The sequence below is a fragment of the Cibotium barometz genome, chromosome 20 (genome assembly GCF_041138505.1).
Source record: "Cibotium barometz isolate CiBa-2024 chromosome 20, ASM4113850v1, whole genome shotgun sequence".
Classification (NCBI taxonomy): domain Eukaryota; kingdom Viridiplantae; phylum Streptophyta; class Polypodiopsida; order Cyatheales; family Cibotiaceae; genus Cibotium; species Cibotium barometz.
Window position 1 is genome coordinate 31,212,941 of NC_141065.1, and position 16,224 is coordinate 31,229,164.

Here is a 16,224-nt window from a genome sequence, read left to right on the forward strand (position 1 = left end):
AAGGCCTCAATTGAGAACACTTAGTGCTCATGTGATTTAGACAACATATCGAACACCATACCAACTCTGATTTGGGATGTTCCCATTTGGTTTATGGGCGCATCCCTCGTCTCTTTTAGCTTTATTTTGTATAGAAGCACAATACTTAGCTCATCTAGGGTCATATTGTAAGGTCCCTCCCAAGCCATGTATGTATGTCTCTTTTAATATAGATTTCAATAAGGAAAGAGAGTGTACTTAGAGAAGAGTGAGACAATTAGGAAAGTGTTCGAATAAAAATATTAGCTCCAAAAATCCTAAAAGAAATAAGAACATAAGAATAGTTCTATTAAGAGATAAGTATCCCCAAAAATAAAATTTCGAATTTAGGTGATAAGAGGTCATATTTAGAGTACTTTTACACATTTAGAGTCCATGCATACTAAAAATGTGGAAAAATAACGCGTTTCTAAAGATGGTGCGTTTGTGGCTATATACAGGCGTTTTTGCCTATTCTGCCCGCGCTAGCTTGTAGAGCAAATACCTTTCCGTTCTTTTGACTGGTTACATGACCATATTCTAAGTTTTTATCAGAGAGTTATGACCGAAACAGTTTGCTGTTTCTGTCAGGGTCTCTACATAGAGAAAACTGTGAGAAGACAGCAAGTAGCCTCAAGGTAATCCTAGAGTTTGAGATGCATATATCCTCTCATTCTTATCTAATATCTCAGAAAAGAAGCTTAGATTACTATAGTCTTTCGGAGGAAGAGACCAAAACTCCATAGCTTTTCTTTTAGAAAGAATAGTATGCCATAGCCCTGTAAGAGAAGGCTATTTTGCCATAGACCTTAGAAAGAGAGGAGAGTCACAGTATGAGTAAGAGAAGATAAAGCTTGGAGATTATTGGATGATTTCAATCAAAAGACAAGGTATTCGAAGACTCTATTCTCATATGTCAAGTTCTAAAGCTCTTGTTCATACGAGCAAAGACAATGATAAACGACAAAGTTCTATAAGATATATACATATTTTGTTTTTCAATTATATATCATTCTTAGGGGTTGAGGTATGGCCCCGGATTCTCTATTGATTGTTACAGTGATCTATTTGATTGATTTACCATTTAAAGTTTGTATTCTTTCAAACAACAGCATATGCCTTAATAAAGAATGTCTTATCACAATCTCAAGTTGAAATGCTAAAATCTGTGTGAGAAAAGGATTGTTTTCTTAAGAAGGTAACATGGATTCTAGTCCTATGGTTTAGTGAGTAAATGGATTGTTATCTTGGTTACAGGTACAACTCTCCCTGCCTTGACGCTGCCCCGTTCTTGTGCTTATATAGCGGGACGGCGGAGATGTTAGTAAGGCTCGGAGTTGGCCCATGGTATCCCTCATACCATTGGGAGAATGAGGTTCGTAGATTGAGGCGAGTGATTGTGATGCTGCCTAGTTCTGAGGGCCCAGGCTAGTGCGGTGAATTAGCTCACCCTAGTGCGCAGACATCCCTCTAAGGGACGGGAGGATCGAGCGATGGAGCCTGAGAGGGCGACAGGCCGGCTTGAGTCCTCGCCAGCGGCCGACGATGAGGTGTATGGTCCCGTAGGGTTTTGCCCAGCATGTGGAGGCTGGAAGGCCGAATTCTAGATCATCGGCGGTATAAAGGAAAAGAATAAGAGAGCCAGTTTGGCTTGTATAAAATTGATTCATGTTTAAACTTTGTTTTTATAAATCTTGTCTTTGGCATTATTGTATTGTGAAAAAAGGCTGTTTTAATAAACCTTGTGAAAAGAGCCTTAATTAAGGAACATGTTTATTTATGTCAAACAGTGTGGTAGGATTAATTAGAAAATAAATTGACGTGTGAGTAGGGTGGAAAGTGGGAGGATGGAATGCCCCGACGGCACCATCCTATGGATGGGTGGACCCGATTGGTCGGGTAGCTTTCCAACATATTAAGTGAAAGCCCTACATGATAAATAGGTTCTCGAGCAATTCTATTCTAGAAGACTAGGCCAACGGCTGTACCTTGCATGGATGAGGAAAAAAGCGTTGTCTCTAGGGATCAAGACTAGTAGTTGCCCAAATTATGATCAATAACCCTATGGGTGATTTGATTTTTAGAAGACCGCGCTCCCCCTGTGGGATAGAACTACGTCTTACCTATGAATCGTATCTTTGAATCTCTATATGGTCAAGGTGTCGATGAGTAGGAAATTTTCTCTAAGATAAGACTTAGTGGACTATCTTAAGTGTTTCCCTTATTTTGGAAGGGGGGGAATCTTACAAGTGGTATCAGAGCCGATCTTAGTTCTTAGGATTTGTTTTTCAAAGGTTAACTGTCAAGGGATTAAAACAAGTGATTGTTTATCATATGAGGACGAATCAATCATCTCTACTGGCCATAGAAGTGATTTGAATATCCTCACATGTTGAGATAATCATCTTATGAAACTGTGCTTGTATCTTGGGGGTGCACATGCAAGATATTTGTACAATAAATTTGAGAAATTAGATTGGGGAGAAAACCTTTTGTGAGGGAAACATAGGGTGATCAAATAAAGAAACTAGTGAGAGACTGAATGACTAGAAGGATAGACCGAAACTAGTGAGAGACTGAATGACTAGAAGGATAGACCGAAACTTTGTTTAGAGAAATTTTTAGGATATCGCATTAATTTATATATTATAAATTATTAAGGTTATAACTCCATTAAGATTTGAATAGTTGACATGTGAATGCCATCCATTGGATGCTTTACACTAGGACGATCATCCAAGATCTAGAACCCATCTTAGACAAACATGTAGCCCCATAAGAAGGGTGTTACAAGAGTGATCAAGTCTTCTCGAGACTCCTCTAGAATAGGTTTTAGAGGTGGCATACTTCCCCCACAATTTCCTATTAAATCTCTCTAGCATTATCTTGTGTGCCCAAGTCTTCCTCACATCTCAATCCACTGCTAGAAGAAACTTCCCCATGCATTGCTATGTCAAAGGCATGTCTCACCTGGCCGATTCCCTGCGGCAATGAAGATCTAAGCTCACTTTCTTCTTTTTAAGCCTCCTAAGTTGGGCTTGCGCTTCCCTCATTCTTTCTAGCTCCCTAGAAGTAGGAAAATATAATTTACTTGTTCTTTAGGCACTTATAGAATCCCTTCTCATTCTTTCTAGCTCCCTAGAAGTAGAAGTAGGAAAATATAATTTACTTGTCCTTTAGGCACTTATAGAATCCCTTCTCATTTTGGGAGTAAGTTGTACCACGAGTTGAGGATTGATCTCCCCTAGTAATAACTATTCCTTTGCCAATTTTTTCCCTCTACTCTCAGGTCTTCTAGTGTCTATTTCCCTTTTTGAGCTTGATGGTTATCCCTTGGAAACTTATAGAGCTTCTCTTTCAGGCTCATACGTGTGTCCTAGGATTCCTCAAGCTAAGCCTATGAATCCACTAGATAGTGTTGGAGAAGAAGTTCTGCTCTCCCTCGCTAATTCCTTTTATTAAGAGGGTTTTCTATGGTTTCCTCACTATTTATTGATTCAATTAGAGTCTCTGAAAACCAATCACACTCCTTTGTGTACTAGCCAAGCAAACTAACCCTAGGCTTATGTGGTAGGAGGATCCCAGTTGGTTTGATGCACTATCATCACAGCAGAGGCAATGTCATTCACCAACAAGCTTTCTTAATCTTAAGTGCATGAAAAGGTTTTAACTGGCAAAAATTTCAATTTGCACACAATTGGAATCACTCAATTTATAATTACGGGTGTGATCATGCTAGGAATCATGGAAAAATTTCCTCACACTCTTAGTTGTTTGAAGCTATCCCTAGTGTCATGATGTCCTTAGAAATATCCCTAAGCAATAAATTTGATGAGACTCAAGGTCTCAGTTAATGTGATTTTGTAGGGTTAAGAATCACAATCGTGATCCTCTTTAGAATCACGATAATGATTTTTACTAGAATCGTTTACAAATAACCCTCCATCCATGCGATAACTCTTCCATGTCTGCACGTCTACCTTTAGGATATGTGAGTCCTTTCATAGACAAATATGATATGTAGCCTAGATCTAGCTTAGCACTCCTCATAAAAGGTCTCCCAAGTATCACATCATATGAATCCATCTATCCAGTAAAGTTTATGATCGCAAACATGTGGTAATGATGGAATGAGAAGACTTTCGTCTTTGGGTTCAGCAAAATCCCCATAGGTCGCAACATGGTAATGTATTCTAAGGCTAGTTTTTTCCACTTTTACCTACATTTTTTCGTGAGATGATGCTCACTCTTGCTCCACCATCAAGGATCGCAAGAGCTTGATAACCCTTATGCACTACTAGAAGTGTTGCGTTTGGTCATCACTCTCATAATACTTTTCCATTTGGTTAACTGAAATTTGAACTAATTATCATAGGTCTTTCCTTCCTTCAACTAATTCCAAATCTTCCTCAATAGGCAAGGGTAATTCTTTCTTGGTTGGTGGATTGGCTTGTGTTCCCCCTTTCACCCAATCTTTCAAATTAGTCCATAGTTGGGGGTTTCCCCTCAACCAGGTTCCAATTGCATTTTTATTTTTGTAGAGGGAAATATTGTCAACCTTGCCACATCTCTAGGAGTTCGGACTTGACGAACATCATTATCATAATACTCCACGTTGGAATTTATCAAGTTAAATAGAGGATAGTTTCCTCTTTCTTCAAACATCCTTGAGAATAAATTATTATTGTACGACTAGAATAAGACTCTAGGTTAGAATTTATCGAGTTATATAGAGGATAGTCTCCTCTTTCCTCAAACATCCTTAAGAATAAATCATTCTCTCCCCTTTCTTCATATTCGATCTCGCCCCTCATTGTGTTCCTACATAGGCTCTGGCACATTTAATTATTTTGATTCCCATGTAGTGTTTTGTTTAGGATAAACCATTTTAATGGCATGGCTAGCTTGCAATTATTCCTCAAACTTCTTTTGGCTTTTCTAAATCAGGGCTCATGCAGTCTCCAGTTTCTCTATTTTCTTCTAAGCATTTGGGTACTTGCCCAAACCACCCCTCTTGGTGTTTTGAGTTCAATGTGGCTATTTTGGCTGCTTCTTGTTTCACCACTTCCTTTCATTCTGTCAACACATTCTCTTGGCTTAACTCAATGGATGTAGTATCAATTTTTCCTTCATCAAAACCATCTTGTATCACCACGGTAAAGTCTCATCATCCCACTTTCTTAACCCTTCTTCTTCTTCACAATGTACATGCTTGCACATGTGTCATGATGTTAAGTGTTGTCACCACTACCCTTGATTACACCCCAATCATTCAAAGTCCTATGGTTAGGTTAGTGGTCTCATCGATGTCTCTTCTGTGCTTCTATAGGGACAATCCTTAATTAGGTGGTCAATTTTGCATTTCACACAACTCCACCCTTGTTATGTACTAACTTAGGTAGTTTACAGGTTTGTTATGTTGACCTTGAGAAGATACTCAGCCACACAGTGAGGTCCTTGGCAATGATAACATTACAGTGGGTCTCTCCTTATTATGGTGTTAATATCCTTTCCCTTCCATTGTGCTAAAATCTAGAACATTGGTATTGGTGTGTTCCTTTACATCAAAAAATATTCCAAGGTTACCTCTCGAGTGTCATTTAACTCCTTCATGATTTGTCGAGGATCATGTACATAATCTCCTTCTTCTAGCACTCTTTAATGATCATTTGCATTACTCTAGATGATAATGGTTGTAGTAGTAGGACTAGAGGTGGTATAGGCACTTCAAGTACTTTTACCATATGTGTGGTGTGTGCTATTATGCATGTGCATGACTAAAGATAGTTGAAGCATGCATGATCATGCATGTTCCATGTGAAGCGAAAACTTATGCCCAACATGGTCATGTGGTAAGCAGGTTTTATGCTTTGCTGAAGATATACAGAGACAAGGTGTGAAATTCAATAATATCACTATTGTTGGCATTCTCACAAGCGTACTTGCATAGCATAATGCATTTTAATGCATACCTAGGAGTTCCTATGCTACATAGACACATGCATTGGGCACCTTGAAATTGTTGAGGCCCATGCACAAACAACTAGTAAAAATAGAAAAAACCTAAATAAAGAACATCATACAATCATGTTATGAATCTTGGTCATCGATCTGAATCCACACCGATGATCTCATTTTCAGATTGCTAGCATTTCTAGATCATCGATCCCAAGTCTCAAATTGTTCCCTCTTTTGGATCTTCATCGATCATGATTTTAAATTGCCACTATTCCAATCCCAATCCCAAATTTATCAAATTATAGATCACTAATATTTTTGGATTATTTATCTCATTTTTAGATCATCACAATTCGGATCGCCATAGCTTGAAAAGTCGATCCCAAAATTAGTAGTTTAGATCATCCTACTTTAGGATCACTTGGTAACTGGATTTTGAAATAGCTCCCTCTATTAGCATGGTGGAAGAATGAGCCTTGTTTTCCTAGGATTGATGCAAAACACATATGCTTGAAGACATCCCATAGATTTGACCTAGGTTTAGCCCACAACAATAAATTTTACCAAGTTTTATGTAGAAGGCTTGCACAAATTTTAGGCCTGCACACCTAAAATTCCAAATGAATAGTAGAATGCCAATTTCATTGCCTGTCAGTTGGCGGATGCATGTAGGCAGATAAGGGCGATGCTTGGATTTTTCATAGGTGCTGGACTACTCCTTACATGGATTATCTATTCCAGCCTTAAAGCCATCCCATAGTTGCCAAAGCCTTGCCAAGGACCAAGCCTCCACCCACTAGACCTCCCATAGTTACCTTGAGGACGATACTAAGAGTGGAAGAGACACCTTAGACCACCACAAAAAGGCCCGCCCACTAGAGCCAAGAGCCAAATGAAAAGGCTAGTGCTGAGGGAGTAGATTTAGTCATGGTTTTGAAATATGATACTAACTTGGATAGAACTCTCTCACAAGAGCCACCGTAAAATGGGGAAGGCCAAGGACAAAGAAAAAGTGGAGCAAGCAGTTTGTCCTAGTAGTAGAACCAATATGAGAAAGAGACAACTACCCACAGAGAAAGAATTGCTAAGGAGGAGCATAGTACCCATGCCTGCAAGGTCAGGACCAATGCTTCTAGCTACATAAGTGGTGGAACGATTGTCCCCAAATGCTAAGAAAACAACCAAGTGTGTGTCCAAGGATGCATGTGCTAACAAGTCAGCTTATGAAATCCATTGCTTAATTGCTCAAGGGCAACCAAACATCCAGCATTATGCTACACAACTATAAAAAATGCATGTTATACATGCTCAAATGGCTGCAAAGAATGCCTAGCAAAAGTGTCAATTTTGTAAGAAAAAGTTAGGCAGCTGGATGTTAATCCCATTTTGGATTAACAAAGATGCTCCCCCATTTGAGGACATTAATAAGTGTTATGTAAAGGCACTATAAAGGTTGTACATTATGAGATAGTGGGGCCAACCAAGGCTTTAGTTAGTAAGTTTTGGGTGCCCAAGGATGAATAAGGGCCAGTTGTATATAAGACATTTTCTCATAATGGAAACACACAATCCCCCTTTCTGCTATGAGAGCTCTGGCTTTGTCTTGTATGAGAGAGAGAGTGTGTGTGTGTACTCTAGTGCATGTTCCTCTTCTATGCATGTGTGTGTGGGGAGAGTGAGAGGAAGATTGCCTTGCATTGTGGTGTGAGCGACTCCATGGTGAGAATGTAGAGGTGGAGATTGGAGGAGTGGAGCTTCCAAAAGCGAGCTTGGAGAGCCTCAAGGGATGTGAGCTCCAAGAATTGGTAAGTACCCAATTCTTGGAGCCTCAAGGGATGTGAGCTCCAAGAATTGGTAAGTACCCAACGATAGTTGTTGTCTATTGCTTCTTCCAATTGTGGGTGTGTGGAGTTTGTTAAATTTGCAGCAATGTGATGAGCTATGGTGGATCAAATGCTAGAATCAACATCATTAACAAAGAAATTAGATAATAATTAAGACGTGATTAGTGAGCAATTTAAGTGATAGCTTAATGTAGGCATGGATAATCAAAAACCAGCAAATTCTCATTAGGCCAATGCCTCAATTTATAGAGTTTACATCCAAGCATCCAATCCCACTGATTTCTCCTTGATTCACTCCACCTCTTTTGCTTGATTCTCTCCACCTCTCCCAAAATATCTCCACACCTCCTAAATCTCCTCATGCTACCCTTTATTCTCTCCCAATAGATACTTCTCAAGGTTCTCTCACATTTACAGATTCTCTTTTACATCCTCTTGCCAAGGGCTTGTTCCCGCACACACCCTATTCACTTGTATATTTCAACACCTCCCCTCAAGTGAATACTCCTAGCACACTTGGACCCTATACCAAGTTTCCCTCTTACTTGATTCTCTCACATTTACAGATTCTCTTTTACATCCTCTTGCCAAGGGCTTGTTCCTGCACACACCCTATTCACTTGTATATTTCAACACCTCCCCTCAAGTGAATACTCCTAGCACACTTGGACCCTATACCAAGTTTCCCTCTTACTTGATAGTCTGCGACCAATGCCTCAAGTCCCTAAACTCATAGTCCTTGACACACTCTCTCTCTATGTGTCCAAGGCTACTACAAGTGCTCATGACCTTGACTAAAGTGCTCACACATACATCTACCACATGGCCTACATCATCGGTGGCTCAGAGCTCTCTCTCTCTTAGAAAAGATGATCTGACTCCACTTCCTAGGATCCTCCATGAAGTTTGCCGATGTCGTTCCTTCACCACTAGGTTTGTTGTAGCAGTCTCTTGCCATGTGTCCTGGCTTTCCGTATAGTTGTGGCAAGTGAAGGTCCTTCCTCCTACTCTGCCTCTTCCTCGTCCTCGTCCCTCGAGGGAATCCTCCTCAAGTGAAGGATGCTTTTTCTTCTCCTGTTGTTGAGTACAGCCATTTCTTCTCTTTGCCTCTGGTCTCTTGCTCTAGTAGAGCTCCTTCTATCTCGTGTAGCTTCAATTTAGGTACATTCTTTAGTGTTGCTACAATGTTTTCGTATTCACCTTTGTCCACACTCTTCAGAAGCACTGCTAGTGCCTCATCATCTTCTACATTTTTGCCATAGCTGCTAGTTGTTGCTTAATGCTTTTATATTTATTCAAGTGTGTGATTAAAGGTTCACTTTCCTTCATATCTAATTTGTAGAATTGCATTAATAGATTTATCTTTGAATTTTTTTGCTTGTGTGCCAAATAATTTATTTTCATCCCATTCATCTTTTGTCCACTGCATCCCTGTGATGTGATGAATGATTTCATCATTTAAACTGAGTGCGATAAGTCCCAATGCTTTCTCATTCCTACTCTTCCACTCATTTTCCCCTCACCTCTGGGCATTCATCTCTTCCCTTCAACTAGCCCCCATAGATTTTTCCTCATAAGCAGATACATGGTTTTTGTTTGTCATGTGTAAAAGTGCTCCCCATTAAATTTGGCTATCTCTTGTGCTGTACTTATGATGATGTGAAGGGAGTCTTACCTCTTGATCCAATTTCAAGATTGAAGGGCAGTGTCTACCCTTTTACAACTCAATCTGGTGTTTAGGTGATGATTACAATAGATTTATCAGCATAATTTTACCAAAAATTACATTAAACCAAGGATAACAAATCAATACGGAATGGTTGGAGTATCAAACTATCTCTGAATTACAATCTGAAGTTATAGGGATCTATATCAGATACCCAATGGTTAATTTGAACCCTCAATTGTACCAAAATATAGTGATTAGTATTGATTAATCACATTGATTAGCAAATTAATCCTCTGTTTTGTGTGCAAAAAATAGAGTATGTGGGGACTCCATATCTGAGGCCTTAGAGTTCAAATGAGCTCAAATCCTTTCAAGGCCATCAATAGCAATCATTCTAGTAGAGGATTAAGCCAAGAAACATAAGATTTCACCAAACATTGAATGCTTAATCTCTGTTTTACCAAAGTCACCTGTAGATTTGATGAAGAGCTTGGATCTCGCTGTAGACTTGATCAAATCAAAATCTGTCTTCACCAGCTTGTAGAGCACCCTTGAAAACCCCTAGGGCCAAGAGGATTTAGACCCATTGCATCTGGAGAAGCAGAGATCTCATTTTTCCTTCAAAAAATAAGCACCTGTAAAATCACGTAGAACCGCTGTGTGCGCCGACGATTTGAGCTTTTGTTTGAATGGGCTGGAGCACAAGGGTTATAGCTATGCTTAGCTAAAGTGATTTGGGCTAATTTGATGTATGAAGGGAGAGAGAGCTCCTCCACCAACTGGGGGTACACAGGCAAATTGAAAAAAGAGTTAAAAACTTAATTATCTACTAATCCTAATAATTAGCCAAGTGATTAGCAAGATAATGGGCTCACAAATTGATGGATTCTAAGCTAGGCTCTGATACCATGTTAAATTTGCAGCAATATGATGAGCTACGGTGGATCAAATGCTAGAATCAACATCATTAACAAAGAGATTAGATGATAATTAAGTTGTGATGTAATTAACTGATAGCTTAATGTAAGCATGGATAATCAAAAACCAGCAATGTAACTGATAGCTTAATGTAAGCATGGATAATAAAAAACCAGCAAATTCTCATTAGGCCAATGCCTCAAATTATATAGAGTTTACATCCAAGCATCCAATCCCACTGATTTCTCCTTGATTCACTCCACCTCTTTTGCTTGATTCTCTCCACCTCTCCCAGAATATCTCCACACCTCCTAAATCTCCTCATGCTACCCTTTATCCTCTCCCAATAGATACTTCTCACCTTTTCATAGGTTCTCTCACATTTACAGATTCTCTTTTATAGCCTCTTGCCAAGGGCCAATTCCTGCACACACCCTATTCACTTGTATATTTCAACAGAGTTCCCTCTTGGGAGGTACGGTAGTCCATAACATTTTTTGCACTACCTACTGCTAGGGAAACAACCATTTTTTCTTCTATTCTCTTAGAGCTCCAGCTCCCATTATGCAAGATTCACTATTGCCTTTGCATTCTAAAGGTGCATTGTGAAAAATTGTGTAGATAAGGTTTGTGTGGAAGAGAAGAAATTAGAGTAGTTGAGGAAAATTGTGTGTTTGGAAGTGTGGGTGAGTACTTGGTATTACCTAGAGATCCTTTCAATTTTACTATTTTCGTCACCAATTTTGCTACCATGAGCTAGTAGTGGTGACACACTTTGTTCTATTTTTTCCACAAAAAAAATCATGAAAATTACAAAAACAAGGAGTTATTGGTTGTGTTGGTGACTTGCATTACATTCCTATTGCTAAGCACAACCTTTTTAGATATTTTGGGCAGGTAAATCACACTCTAATTCAATCAAAACATCATTCTGTTGACTCAACTGTTAAACACATGAAAGTGCAAGAATGCGTTTCACAGCGTGAAACATAGTTCACAACATGAAACACTATCCGCCCCATCACGGAAAACTTTGGAATTACCTTATTAAAGTTAGGGCGTCTTATCTTGACACGTCTGACAAAAAGAAATGGAAAAATCTTATCTCATGAAACAATTCACGGTATGAAACATATTCTATTTCACAACATGAAACACAGATTGCTACTTCAAAACATAAACTATAGTCTGCTATCTCACGGGACCTGCTAGTTTTCATGGATTAAGGATTGTTAGAATAGAGTTAAGAGAGGACCATATTTGCACTATATGAGTCTCCACGACATGGATTAATGCAATTCTAAACTGAAATTTTGAAGCATGAAACACAACCAGTTCACGGCGTGAGACACACTACCATTTCACGATGTGAATTGTAGTCTACTATTTCATAGAGATCTGTGCCAATTCACGACGACGACGAGAAGAGTCAATTTGACAGAATACTAAGCATAACGGTTGGAGCAGTGATTTAGCCTGTTGAATCATATTCTCATGCACTTGAGGTTAGGGAAACTCATTGGAGATGACCTTGCCCCGACAATGCATCAAATCACCCAAGTTCTTCCTAATAAAGAAGTGTTGGTTCAGGCCGCTCGACGAGCACTCAATTGAGTGTTGCAGCTTGGAGAAATATGACCACCATAGAAACCAGTAAATGAAGAATCCATGAAAGAAGGGCTAAGATTCTCTAGCTTTGGAGAAGAAAAACTAGCTTCTCTTGTGAAGTCCAGCGAAATCTTTGATATGACCAGGGGATTTTTTGGTCTCTAGCAGGGCACAACAGAAGATGAAGCACAATCTGCAGGTATGGGCCCGGCAACAAGCATGGGACACATTCTAAGACCAGACTTACCAACCCAAAAACCCCTAAATTCTGGCCCCAGGAATGCTAATGCAGTGAGGATTAGTGGAATGACTCCTAAGGTTGAGGGACAAGGAAAATGATGCTACCCAAATGGGTCAAATCTTATTCCCCACATCGGAGGAAGTAGACAATGACATGAAACAAGTTGAAGCTGAGCGCCAATTGTTGCGACTACTAGGCTTAAAAAGGAAAGAGCTTGATACGCGAAGAATGATGGCAGAACAAAGGGAAATTGATAATTTGAATCTGTTTCAACCACGTAGAAAGGAACCAGAAACATCTAGAAATACCACTGATAACATGTGGACATGATTGACAGAAGGAGGAATACCAACCTTAGAACCCATAAACGAGGAACCCAAGCCTGAGGAAGTCCTCAAAACAAGAAGTGGACAATCTACCTAGGGCATCTACAGGAGGAGAGGATTGGCTCTACACGAGAGAGGATGTACATGAAATGTTCAATGATCCCCCACAGCATGGAACTTCTAATTCAACAAAGGTGACTGAGGCTGCTAATGATGAGCTAGGTGACAAGGATGTGCGTAGACCCAGCCATAGACCCAAATTGAATAGAAGAACCTATTCAAGAAGAGGATGACGTCTAGGTAGGGGATATCTCCTCGAAGGCCAATTGTGGATCCCAACACAAATCTAAATGCGATCACAAGGGCAGATCTGTTCAATATGGCTGCAGAAATGGGTAGAGGCATGGTTAGGAAACTAGGCACTACCCTTGAATCCAGACCATCTCAAATGAAGCCACATATCATTTCGAAGCTTTTGCAAAAAATCTCAAGAGAGATGGGGACCCGATCCAGCACATAGAGATTTTTTAGTCAACTTGTGAAACATGTGGGCTAGTGAGCGATGTAGCCATGATACATGCTTTTTCTCTAACCCTAGAAGGGAAGGCCCACCAATGGTATAAAACCTTAAAGCTTGAGGATAAAGTCAATTTCACTTAGATTAAGAATGTGTTCATATCAAGCTTTGCTCGAAGTGGTGATAGATGGAGTCCTATGGCTCAGCTCCACAACATTAAGCAAAAAGAAAACGTGTCCATGTGGGATTATGTTTCTCGTAAGAACCTAAACTCAAGATAAAAATTGAGGGAAAGGCTAATTGATTGATCAGTTTTATTGCCCTGCTTCCAGAGGAGTCCAAGATCATAAGATGACCTTCAACAACACATGGAGACACTCAAATTCTCAGTAATAGTAGTAGTAGAAATGGTGCATGTAAAAGAACATATGATACTTACCATCTTCATGTGGACATACAATCTGAGTACCAACCTTTGAAGAAACAAAATAAGAGATTTTTTTAAATGTTATAAGCAAAAAGAGCAAAGGAGGAATAATGGAGAGCATCATTTGGACTTGTGGACCGATGGGTCAATGTATCACAAGGATCCATTTACAAATGCACCTCCTCCATTTTACAAATGTATCACAAGGATCCATTTACAAATGCACCTCCTCCATTTTACAACATTACAAACCTACTACATTTCACGGGTGATGGTAGACAAGGTTTGTTGGGTTATGCCCAACACTTGGAAAACAAAAGCGATGGTTTTAAAACAGCAGAGGGATTTTCTACAGAGATAGAGAACACTGAAATAAAAAAACAAAATGGGTTGTATGTAGAGAAGCTTATGGTAAACAAAAAAACAATTCAAGACTTAGAGAAAAAGATTGATGCTTTAAGGAGAAAGGACACAGCACTAGGGCCACGTAAAAGAAGAAGGCAACTTTGCAACATAGAGAAAATGAAAGTTGAAAGTGGAGGGATGAAAAAGCAAGTATACAGGCTGTAAGGTAATGTTAACTCTTGTTTCATATATATTTCTATTTTTAGATTAGGTTCTTTTATTAAAACTAGACATAAGTAATCAGATTTGATGTTATTCTATTTTTAGATCTTTACTTCATCATCCAGAGTCCAAGGTACATTCCGAAGTTGGAGTGCATTACAGTCATTTCGTACTAAAAGGAATAGTGGAAGAGTTGTTGTATCAAAAGAAGTTTCGAAAAATCAATGAGAAGCATGTGTCTTATTTTGTGAACAAGAACAAGCTCGATGCAACTTAGGTGTAAGCAATGCTAGATGAGATTGGCATCTTTCAAAAAGCATATAGTATACTGTTTAAGGCACTAGCAGAGAAATGTCAAAGTAAGAAGCATAAAGGTTCGTTACTTCCAAAACCAATGCAAGTAAATTCTGCACGCCAACATGTGAACTCAGAGGTGTTTGAGAAGCTTGGTTCACCAATACATATTGAAGCAACATTCACTGCTAAAGACAGAGAGGTACTCTTTAACCACCAACACAATAATATTTTCTTTTATCTTGAAGCTTTGCAAAGATACGGAGTTCAACTCTTTGAGATTAGTCAAGAAGAATGTGAAGGAGTTCTAAAATTTGTTTTGAAACAGGATGAGTGTGAGATTTTAAAGAACAAAAAAATGGAGAGGGTTACTATCACTCTAATGAATAGGGCCTTAGACACATCAATTTATAAAAGATGATGCAAGATATTTCAGTGTTCATTCGGAGAATAACATATTGCCACTTGGATCTTTTGAGGTATCTTCTATATCATTGAATCTGATTGTGTATTACGTTGAAAAAATTTAAACACGAAACTTATATTAAACATAAGCTTCTTCCTAATGACACAGGTGGGGATAAAGAAGATACTGAAATTTTGCATTGGGTGTTTCATCAAACTACAATTCCATCACTAATTAGTGAGCAAAGAAATGGAAGGGTCCTTCATGTGCCTGGGTTCGGTGACTATAAAGTGGAATGGCACATGGCAGGTGATTTGAAGACTCTAAAATGCATGTTTAACATAAGCCAAGGTGCAAATGCAAAGAGTCCATGTCTATATTCCATGTCAAGTGCCAAGACTTTAGATCGTGTACTATGGAACAAAGCTCTTGATAGGCATTTAAAAGATAAAGATTTCAAAGCAGTGCTTGATATTCCTCTATCCAGAGTGCACATATGCACATTGCATGCACTATGTAGAATTGTAGAGAAGCTGGTGTATTTTTACATATGCTTTGCATGGACGTTAAAGCCAAAAAAAGAATCTTTAAAAGAAATCAAAGCAATAGAAAAAGTGCTATCAGACATTGGCTTGCATGGGGGGCATGTTAAAATTGAGGAGGATGACAAGCGGTCACAAGGGGGCAGCAAAGTACCAAAAAAACCATCAATAGGTGGTGTGAAAGCTAAAAGGATTTTGTCATACTACCTTAAATAATATCGAGATACAAACAAGCAAAACATGTTTAATGGATGGAAAGATGTACTTAATGCAACCAAGGACATTGGAAATGAAGGTTCAATCCAAAATCAAAAGGCAGATGTGTGAATTACACTTGACAAGATCTTTGCATTCATAAAGAAAAAGCGCTGGAGATAGTGAGATAAAATTATTTGAAAACATATTAGAGACTTGGAGGAAGCCATTCATTGTAGGATGGAGTGATCAACATGTAACTCATTACATGGTAAGAACTTTAAAAACTGCTACAATCTCAATACTGTGAGACCAACTAATACATACATCTGAGTTTTTTCTGTTTTGTCATTGATTACACCATATACTATATGATCATACACCATATTTCACAAAGACATACGGTTCATTGTCAAAAATGGTCAACTCAAGGCATAAAGAAGTCAAATAACATGGCAAGAACGTGTTACTTTAAGCACACTAGACATGGTAGAGACAAGAATCAAGCCAATAGTCTTTTAGAGTTACATCAATGGACTTACAGGAAATTGATTCACAAAGCAAAACAAAAAGACACATTCAAGTCCTCATCAGCACATACCTTTTGATGATTCAAATGTCTTATATATTGAGCGAGAGCAACATCCTTTCAATGACCGGTTGACTTTGAAGTGGAAGCACTGGATGATCTTGA